The sequence below is a fragment of the Anabrus simplex genome, chromosome 4 (genome assembly GCF_040414725.1).
Source record: "Anabrus simplex isolate iqAnaSimp1 chromosome 4, ASM4041472v1, whole genome shotgun sequence".
NCBI classification, from domain to species: domain Eukaryota; kingdom Metazoa; phylum Arthropoda; class Insecta; order Orthoptera; family Tettigoniidae; genus Anabrus; species Anabrus simplex.
The window spans coordinates 98,708,682-98,718,194 of NC_090268.1; positions in this window are offsets into that span (position 1 = coordinate 98,708,682).

The window sequence follows — 9,513 nt, forward strand, 5'->3', positions numbered from 1 at the left end:
CTTACGGTTATGCCCTGTTCTCCCTTGCCCCTCACTCCTTACCATCCCCTACTATGCGTGAATAGTGAGAAAAACGCACTTGCCTAAATGTATACAACTGAGTATTATACTGCTGGCTTCCTGCAAATAATAATAAGATTATAATGCTCGCAAATTACTGATGCTACATAACCATCAAGATAAGACAAAGGATGATAAAGGAGCAAGCTGTCACAACCATGTAAACCTACATCTGCATCCTACCCTGTCAGCATGTCTAATGAAATTATTACTACAAGCTGACGTTCCTAACATTTAAAGTGCTGAGTGCCATTCTCCTACTGACCTATTTATGCTATCTACTCCACTATTTACATTCCAAGTTCTTGCATCATATACTACCTCGTATTTCTCTCAGACATTGCTTTTTCACTGCACATAAGAACTTATTCAGGCTGCTGTCGTTTCTCCACTGTTTCGCTACCCATATAATAATTTTCTGCTCATCTTTTTGTTTACACATTTTCTGTTGCTTAGTATTTAGAAATTTCGCTCTTAGTTTCTCGTCACAGAATTATGAACACTTGCTGTTGAATAGTGTATAACTCTGCTCTGAACTAATTGTACATAAGGACTAGATGAAGGTTATTTATTTGGTGTGAAAAAACCTGGTAAATTTGAAATTGTTTCAAAGTTTATTACCCATACATAGATAATTAATAACGTTGCATAGGGGCAATTGAATTGTAAGACTGTATTGGCAACTTTCATGTATATACTTTTTATTAATTATGAACTTTTCTCTCTTTCTTAATCTGCTTACCCTCCAGGGTCTGTTTTTCTCTCGGACTCAGCGAGGGATCCCACCTCTACCGCCTCAAGGGCGGTGTCCTGGAGCTTCAGACATCGGGTTGGGGGATACAGCTGGGAGGATGACCAGTACCTCGCCCAGGCGGCCTCACCTGCTATGCTTAAGTGGGGCCTAGCGAGGGGATGGGGAGATTGGAAGAGATAGACAAGGAAGAGGGAAGGAAGCGGCGGTGGCCTTAAGTTAGGTACCATCCCGGCATTTGACTGGAGGAGAAGTGGGAAATCACGGTAAACCACTTCCAGGATGGCTGAGCTGGGAATCGAACCCACCTCTACTAAGTTGACCTCCCGAGGCTGAATGTATCCCGTTCCAGCCCTCGTACCACTTTTCAAATTTCGTGGCAGAGCCTGGAATCTAACCCGGGCCTCCGGGGGTGGCAGCTAACCACACTAACCACTACACCACAGAGGCAGACATTAATTATCAACTTACTTGTTGATAACGTAATATCAGCACCTTTTAAGTAAATGCAAATAAACTGACTACTATGAATGTGCATATTTCGATTAGGAAGTCGATAATGGTTGTTACTGAGGAATGTAATATACGAAGGGTGTTCTATATTGTTTTGCACTTTATTTTTTGTACGTCCAGGTATGGTTCACGCTACACTTTTGAAGGTGATGACGTGTAACTAGCGTCTTGTTCCACTGTTTGGTAGCAGCACGCGCACAGGGGCCCACGAATGCACTCGTCATAGACATTTCATAACAACACTGGAGCAGACAACATGGAAAGCAACCGTCAGGGACAGCGCTGTACGACTTGGTTCCTGTGGAAAGAAGGCGTGACCACTGCATAAATTCATCGGCGCTTGGTGGCAGTCTGTGGAGAACATGCGTGTTACGGCAAACAGTTTACAGCTGGGTGGAAAGTTGGAAAACAGGGCGCACATCGGTGGACAAGGAAACCAGTGCCGGAAGAAATGTGACACTATCATCTCAGCCAAATTGCCTGGGTCGAACAGGCCATCCAAGGAAACAAATGCATCACATTTACGGAAATGGATGCAGACACGGGAATTAGCCGAAACACCCCGCAGCGGATCGTGCACGGCCAGTTACAGTTGTGGAAGGTGTCATCTACGAGGGTGCCTAGATTATTGACTGCAGACGAAAAGCAGAGGCGTGTGGACGTGTGCAGAGAACTTTTGCAACGCCATGATCAAGATACAGCCGACTTCGTGGCTAGGCTTGTGACTGGTGATGAGACATGGCTCCATTACCATGAGCCCTGTTTTCAGATCTTCCACCCACTTGTAAACTGTTTTCCATGACGGCGCATGTTCTCCACAGACTGCCACCAAACGCCGATGAATTTCTGCAGTGGTCACGTCTTCTTTACACAGGAACCAAGTCGTATAGCGCTGTCTCTGACGGTTGCTTTCCATGTTGTCTGCTCCTACGCTGACAGTGTTGTTATGAATTGCTATGGCGAGTGCATTCGTTGGACCCTGTGCGAGTGCTACTAACAAACGGTGGAAAAAGACACTAGTTACATGTCATCACCTTCAAAAGTGAAATGTGAACCATACCAGGACGCACAAAAAATAAAGTGTAAAACAATAATACGCCCTTCGTATTTCTATTAACCTTGTATATTTCTCGCTTGCTTTCCTCCAGGAACAGACGTCTCTTGTTCTTTTCCTACTTCGCCTCAGATCGGCTAAAATGGCTTGAGAATTACCTTTCCATAATCCAGATTCATGATCCATTATGTTTTAGGTGCATACACTTCAACAACAGCGTGTAAGGAATTCTCCTGATTACTGACAACGTTCCTGATAATTTACGTCAACAGTTAACTAGGAGTAATGACTATGAATTTCCGCACTTTCGTTCGACCAGTTTTACAAACTTTTAAACACACATAACCCTCTAATATATTTCCCTTTCAAATTTAATAACATGGACATGTTGAGTTACGGAACAGACTGGCTTGTGGACAAGTTAAGTTTTGGAAATTACTACAATATTCAATACTTAACTATATGCTCTCTGGCGGTGTCTGCACCAGCCAGTGAAAGCGGCTTTACACCAGCTCCCATAGATGGCAGTGGAGAGTCAATTCTCATACATTGCTGAGTTGCGCCTGTCTTCCAGATCGCGGCTGCCTTGAGCAAGACGTACGTAGGTAATCACAATGGCTGCTGTGTCCCCACACGCAAGTTCCGAAGAAAGTGAATACAACTGTTCTGACCAAGGAAATAGTAGTGACAATTATATGATAAGAAAAAGAAGAACAAGGCCAGAAAACGAAAAATTTTAAGAAATTGTGGAAGAAAGAGATCATTAAGCGCCGACGAAATTCCGGGAAAGCATAGGCTATACAAGTACTTCAAGAAAAATGGTGAGTATAATAGCCTACTTGTTAATATTGCACTAGCGAATGAATTGAGGGTACTACTAATGCAGGCTTATACTTAAAAAAAACCTACAACCTGTTTTCCAGTCATTGACCTGGTCAGGGATGGAATGAATGAAGCAGATATAGGCTATTAGTACAATGGGGTCGCCACTCCCAAAGTGATTTATTAATGACTGATAGATGCTATGAAATGAGAATGGAGAGTGTTGCTGGAATGAAAGATGACAGGGAAAACCGGAGTACCCGGAGAAAAACCTGTCCCACCTCCGCTTTGTCCAGCACAAATCTCACATGGACTGACCGGGATTTGAACCACGGTATCCAGTGGTGAGAGGCCGACGCGCTGCCGTCTGAGCCACGGAGGCTTGCCAGGCTTATACTATAATATAATATATATTATGCAGTATTGTACCTCCACAAGAAATACCGTACATACAGTCAATTTGCAACACTACATTCATATGGTTTCTTTTTCCAACGACCTTCTATGGAAGAAAGGCGTAATTCGAAAAATATTAAGGCTCTGGTCTTGCGGATTATTGAAACATTGCCCATAAAACTCATTGTAATCATATGAGGAAGTGTATCTCTAAGACATGCATGAATATTGTTACATTCCAGTAACAGATAAAAGGTCTAGGTATTTTTCGTTGATTATCTCAAAACTATGTTTTTTGAGTTACACCCTTCTTCCACCCAACTATTCAATTACAGGACGTGCCAAGTTATGGAATGTATCACTTAGTTCTAATAAATTCACTGTATCAAAGATACAAAAACCGCCATTACCTCAATTTTGTATTTTTGTGGATATGTTGAGTTTTGGAACTCATCAACATGATAGTTCATTTGTTGCATGTATTACAACAACATAAAAAATTGAATTGGCAAAACAATTGAAGGCGGTTAACGTAATCATAATAAGGTTGGCTGTCGTTGTAGGTCCGGTCTAGAAAGCCAAGAATAACGGCCGAGAGGATTCGTCGTGCTAACCACACGACACCTCGTAATCTGCAGGCCTTCGGACTGAGTAGCGGTCGCTTGGGAGGCCAAGGCCCTTCAAGGGCTGTAGTGCCATGGAGTTTGGTTTTGGTCGTTGTAGGTAATGGTTAAAGTGAAAATAGTTGTAGCAGAATCTGTATATTGTAGTGTTAAAATCAATATAACAACTATTTCGCAATATTGTTGTAATTCATCTGACTCTCACAATGATATTAAGTATTACTGGAAGTGAAACGTCTGGGAGTTGGCACTGAGGAAATAGTTTAGAAACCCACCTCGGCCCAGCGTGGCTTATTTTAACACAAAATAAATGCTGGCGCTGTATTTTAATTAAAACCCACAGATAATACCTTCTCAGTCCTAGCCATTCGCATCAGAAGGTCGTCATGTTAGTACGTCATAGAAATAGTAGAGAAGGTAAAATAAATGTAAAATAAATAAATTTATAAATGGTCATAAAATTGGCAATGTTTCAAGAAAAATGACCAACTTTTTGTAAAAGTATGTAGTTGCGTTAATATACCAAATAAAAGTGGTTCGCGATGGAAAAATGTTGTAAACCTGACCGTAAATATCTTAATGAAAACAGGGTAAACTGATATAATATCCCCTCAAATCAATCGATGGCCACTGATCTGAATTTAGGACTGTGTCACTATCAATATATTGTTTACCAAACATTTTCTGAAATTATTTCAAAGAAGTTTGAAATCTATCGAATATCTTCCTTTGTAAATATCTCGAATCTCCCATTCCTCCTCCTGTAAACAAATATTTTCCTTAAGGGGGGATGTAACCCAATAAGCATGAATATATTAAAATAATTCCTGTGATCTCAGTTTTCATCATAACTCTTTAAACTTTTATATGCATAACACGTATATAATGCGCTATTTAAAATTACATGTTAAATAAAAATATTGCATAGGTTTATCAAAATTTAACATATTTTTTTTGGAATTTGAAAATATATGTTCCTTTTCCTCTGTAACCCATGGAGCAATTCCTTTGTTTTTCATGTTGTTATCTTATCTCCCCTTGATATGTCCCGACCACTAGCCCCTTTGATGTAAGATGTATCTCTTTTAAATTATTAATTTTTTCACTTTTGGGCTGTTTCTGCACTCGATTTTAGAGTGGGTTATGAACTATTTATATCAGCAGATAAGATTCTTTTTAATTTGATTTTAGAGGACATTCAAGAGGCATGCGTTATAATGAAGCCCTGAAAATTTCATGCATTTGCACTGGGTAGTTTCTGAGAAAAAGGAACATAAAAGCTAGAAAATATGAGTTATGGAAAAAAAGCATTTGAAGTTGTCTCTTACTTCTTAAACACAATTATACTAAAGATGGTAGTAACCCTCAGTGTGCACCATATGCATATTCCTCGTTGTCTTCCTGGCTTTTCCTTTTAGATCTTCTGTCCTGTCTTGCTTTCTGTTGCAGTTTCTGTGTATTTGACTCTGTTTTCGCTGTCCGCCTTTGATCAATGTCGTGCAAGATTTTAGTTGTGTGTACTCCTGGCTCTAATCCAGCCTTCTGCAACACCTGAATCTTACCATGATTCCCTTCATTATACCAGAGTACAGCGTCATACACAGCAATGTTCAACACATTTAAGCTACAAAATGTGGTTTTAGGACTTCTGATCCATACTAAATTGTTGAAACTTTCATTAGTATTTTGCGTTTTGCCATATTTTGCCATATTTTGCGATACTAGAGCCATCTGGAGATAAGAAAGTGTACTTCACAACATGGAGAATGAAAGTTCGGAGTAAGATAGACGGTGGAAATGGTTCAATAAGCGATAGGATCGTATGTATAGATTACATGAAGCGTCGAATCTTGTTTGACATAAAAGGTGGCGTGGAAGTACATACGCACTGATACATTATTTATTTATTTTCATTAGCATCCAGTTCCTATATCATTTTCAAATGTTCACACATTGAAGAAAACAAAATAAGCGACGTAAAACAAAAACAAAAAAAAAATTGGCCTCAACCGGCTACATCCCCCTTAATGTATCCTCATGAATTCTATCTTAATGTTATAATCCTTGTTATTTTTATTAATAATAAATGAGAAAGGTACAGTCAACTGATCATTTGTACTTAAGTTATTCTTTGCTATAATCAGTTAATGATTTTAGACTATTCTTGCACTTTGTTATGTATTACGTTTCACAACCCTTCCCGCATAGCATGCAAATACAATATTTGTGGTATCTTGTGTTTGCACAGATTTTGTGGTGAAAACTGTGTCTAACCAGTCGAATAGTCAAACGTGTTTATTCTTGGTACACCCTGGTTCACGTCCTCTCTAGCATACAAGCCCTTGATATGGCCTTTCCTTGCTACTTTTGAACACTCGATTCAAGCTTATTCGTCTAGTAATGTCATTCCTCACCATCTATTCACTGACATATCAAAACATACCACTTAGTCGAGCAGTTCACCTCCTCAGTCAAAGGTTTGCAACATTTTCGTAACACTACTATTTTGTCGGATATGACCCAGAACATACCGCCCTACTTTATTTTGGATCTTTTCCAATTCTCGAATAAGATAATCCTGGTAAGGGTTTTATGCACTGGAACCATACTGTAGTCGGGGTCTTACCATCGTCTTATACGCCATCTCATTTACATCCTTACTGCACTTCTTAAATACCCTCATAATCATATAAAGAGATCTGTAACATTTTTTACAGCCACGTTAATGCGATTAACCCAACGGAGATCATTCTTTATGTTAGCAGCAAAGTATATAGTGAGCTCCAAGAGGTGCTTTCATCCTATTGGGATGATCTTCCTTCTTTGTGAAAATTACAACCTGCCTTTTCATTACGTTTACCAAGATACCGTTGTCCGCTGTTCATTTCACAACTTCATTGAGGTCCTTTTGCAGTCACTCAAAATCCCCTAACTTATTTACTATTCTATACATTGTAACATCATCCGCAAAAAGTGGCATATCCTATATCATTCAAAAAACGTAAAGGTCCTATTATACTGCATTGAGAAACATCGCTCGTAATCACTAAATTATTATTATTATTATTATTATTATTATTATTATTATTAACTTATTATTATTATTATTATTTAATATTGATACGTCGCACCGACACCAATATGTCTTATGGTAATGATAGGATGCGAAGGAAGCGACCATGGCCTTAAGGTACAGTCCCAGCATTTGCCTCGTGTGAATTACTCTTTTATTTACTCCAATTAACCTCATTTTTGTCTGTAGTATCTGAGTTACTAGTTTAGAAAAATTATTGTACCCTTTCTTTGCACGGGCCAACGGACGTAGCCGTGTTGAAACACCGGATCCCGTGAGATCTCCGAAGTTAAGCAACATTGGGCGTGGTCAGGAGTTGGATGGGTTGCCACGCGCTGTTGGTGGGGGGTAAGGGAATGGAGAATCGGAAAGGAACTGGCCACCCTACCGCACGTAAACTCCGGCTCAGGAACACCTCTGCGGAGGTTCGGACCTGCCTTACCTCTTTGCACGGGAATTTGCAACTGATTACATGTTTCCTTTTTAATGCGACATGTTCGAAAGCGCGTGGTAGTAACGTACGATAAAGATAAAGATAGAACGGGAGCGATTTCCGAATTTACTGTACAGTTCCTGGTCCGAAATCGTACGAAATTCTCCTTGATTCTCAGGTTGCAAATTGTACCTCTGACCACTGGCGTGGCGCTCTGAAAGGAGCAAAATGGTTCTTTAGTCTTTCCCGTTACCCACCTTGAAGTGACATGCACCAGTCCCACGGGAATTGGATTAAGCATCCAATTTTTTGTAAGCATCTCCCTTATCATTCGTCGTACGATAAATACATATATGGCATAAAGTAACGGAAATAATACATTCTTAAACGTTTGTCATATACAATATTTTGATAAACCTAATGTTAACGAAGATTTTTGAAAATAAACATATAAATCCCAACTACTCGTGATGACCTTGATATCATATGCACCAGATAACACAATCCAGAATGAATAGATTCCAAATAGACCTACGTAGTACGGTTGAAATATGTCAAGCAGTTTCCCACGTTTAGGAATATACAAACAGATAGATCAGGGCCTCTCAGAGTGCAGCGCGGTACAAGGTGCAAAAGACGACTTCGCTAGGTTGACCAGAGTGCAGAGCCCCACTCCCTGGATTTTAAGCAATAGCGCTATCTCTCTCTTTCGCTATGCCTATCTCGCTCTCTCCGCCTGTCTCCCTCCTCCTCACTTGCCCTGCTGCACTCCAACATCCGATCAGAGTTGAGCCGAGCTTAAGCGAGTCGCCCCGAAACAAAACGTTGTCCGAACCGAGCCGAGTCGGTCCGATGCACAGTGCACAGAACCTCTGCGTCTAGGTTTGCACGCGTGAGATTTTGGACGTTTGAGAGGCCCTTAGGTAGATAACCAGGCACACAGACTGACAACAAAGGGAAAAGTTCTATCTCGTGTTCAGTTACATTAGGTGGTATTAATATTCAAGCCGACCGAAATATTATGTGTCCTCTGATTTTCACCTTTTATGTACCCTTCAAATAGCTATTAATCACGTTCTTAAAAATATTACTGATTTCACAAATCACTGTCTTCTGCAGTTCAACGTAGACCTGACGTTTAGGTGATGAAGTGCATAATGTGGCTGGTGGGGAAGCTGCCTTACTTCTCGTAGGACTATTTTAACAACGATCTCAATATCTCTGATTATCAGACACTTTCCCCAATCAATTCTTCCTAATAAATTTAGTTTATAAGACATGTTGTCCCCAACAAATTATATATGTTATATTACGTCCAATAGCTCTTTTGTACAGCACACTCTATATTTTTGGGCTTTCGGAGTCAATATTTAAAATGTGAGACTCTATAGTTTAATGACGGTGGCATCGAGATTTTCACACTTTTTAACTAAGTTGTAGTTGGTATAGTATTGTTGCAATGTCTCCGAGTTCTCTACCGAGAAATTTAAGGAGAGTGCTGCTCGATATTCAGTGTGTTATGCTGATCGTAAAGCAAATCTCTGCTCGCAGAGGGTTAGATAATACAGTTTAAGTTAAGCAACGTTGATGAATTCTATCACGCTGGTAGAAAGGTCAGACGAGAAACCAAACCACTGGCGTTAGCAGAATGGCGATTATTTATACGTCGGCAAACGAAATGCAGATGGTGCAGCAGAAATAGGAAGGAAGGCCAGCTCAGTAACACAGATCAGAGACCACTCACGTAAATTAAAAATTCTTAATAGGAGATAGAGTAAGACTTGTAAT